This window comes from Engraulis encrasicolus, chromosome 17, assembly GCF_034702125.1.
Source record: "Engraulis encrasicolus isolate BLACKSEA-1 chromosome 17, IST_EnEncr_1.0, whole genome shotgun sequence".
NCBI lineage: Eukaryota > Metazoa > Chordata > Actinopteri > Clupeiformes > Engraulidae > Engraulis > Engraulis encrasicolus.
In genome coordinates, this window is record NC_085873.1 from 50,890,142 (window position 1) to 50,891,752 (window position 1,611).

The window sequence follows — 1,611 nt, forward strand, 5'->3', positions numbered from 1 at the left end:
CTCTCTCTCTATCTCTATCTCTCTCTCTCTCGCTCTCTCGCTCTCTGTCTCTGTCTCTCCCTCTCGCTCTCTCTCCTTAGAGGGGTGTGTTTGCACACCCCTGTCTTTGCCTATCTTTGTGTAAGTGATGGAAAGTGTGTGTGTGTGTCTGTGTGTCTGTGTGTGTGTGTGTGTGTGTGTGTGTGTGTGTGTGTGTGTGTGTGTGTGTGTGTGTGTGTGTGTGTGTGTGTGTGTGTGTCTGTGTGTCTGTGTGTCTGTGTGTCTGTGTGTGTGTGTGCGTGTGCTTATTCATGGGTGGGGACTTAGGGTGTGTGTGTGTGTGTGTGTGTGTGTGTGTGTGTGTGTGTGTGTGTGTGTGTGTGTGTGTGTGTGTGTGTGTCTGTGTGTCTGTGTGTGTCTGTGTGTGTGTGTGTGCGTGTGCTTATTCATGGGTGGGGACTTAGGGTGTGTGTGTGTGTGTGTGTGTGTGTGTGTGTGTGTGTGTGTGTGTGTGTGCGTGCACGCTTGTGCTTATTCATGGGTGAGGACTTAGGGGGTTTTGGGTTCTTGTGCCAGGCCACGTTCTAGCTGGGAAAAGATATTTTATTTTTGCTTTTAAAGAGAAGACAATGACATGGTACAAATGCACTTTAGCTGTTAGTGTGCGTGCGCGTGCGTGCATGCATGTGTGTGTGTGTGTGTGCGCGTGTGTGTTTGTGTGTGTGCGTGTGTGAGCGTGTGTGTGTGTGTGCGTGCTTTGATGTGGAGCTGTTGGCCAAAGCCCAAGTAATCATGTGTATGTTCCTCTTAATCTGTAGTAATAAAACACTACAGTAAACAACAGTACTTGTCTTTCTCATTCTTACACTGAGAGCGAAAGAGAAAAGAGGTATGGCCATCAGCTTTTATCACTATTGTACTGGTGTCTATTCTTCATGATCATGAAATAAGTAATGGGAAAAGTCTTTCTTGAGGTGCTGGCTTCCTGAGCATTCAAATGTTAAAGAAAATGAAAAGAATGCCGCACACTCTGCTCCATATTTCTGTATAAAAAGAAGACAGATGAAGGTCTAAGGACTGAAAGCTTACAAGTCAAGTGAAGATTCTTTGCACAAAAACAGACCTGAAGTGTGCGGATTGTCTTCTTTTTATACAGAAATTTCTACTGAATCCTGCACCTTCTAAACAGATGAGCGGTGGCCTATCACAACTTAAGTTATTTTCTTTAACATGAAATAAATAATAACATGAGTAAGAATTCATCATCACTGTGTATAAATTGGAAATATTCTGCCTTCAGGAATTCTTTCTGTAACCGAATATTAAAGCATTTAGTCAAATATAAACAATAATATTAATAAATGTGTTTATTTTATATCAAAATGTTAATGATACATTATGTTGGCATATGTTTGTTACAGGTCGATGTGCAATATCTGGGCTATGTGTGTGAAGAGAGGCATTGAGTGTCAAGCTGCTGTTCTGGCAGTAGTTTCCCACAAGGGGGAGCTGTAGGGCAAGAACCGGCAGCAGAAACAGGCATATAGTGAAAACTTGCTGGCTTTACCTATCATCAAACCAAAGTGTGGTGAGGCAACCTACTATGCTTCAAAGCTTTGGAATCAGCTTCCT

The 1,611-nt window shown here is 43.0% G+C and overlaps 1 protein-coding gene across 4 annotated transcripts in view; it reads left to right on the top strand.

The window, feature by feature from the left end:
* The window catches only part of LOC134467547 (deoxyhypusine synthase-like), a 12,333-nt gene extending 12,162 nt beyond the window's left edge, over positions 1-171 (top strand). For all 4 annotated transcript variants that reach the window (XM_063221397.1, XM_063221399.1, XM_063221398.1 and 1 more), the window contains one exon: positions 1-171. This exon is cut by the window's left edge and continues 138 nt beyond it. The gene's annotated coding sequence lies outside the window, so the exon portion shown is untranslated.
* Positions 172-1,611: the final 1,440 nt, after the last annotated feature.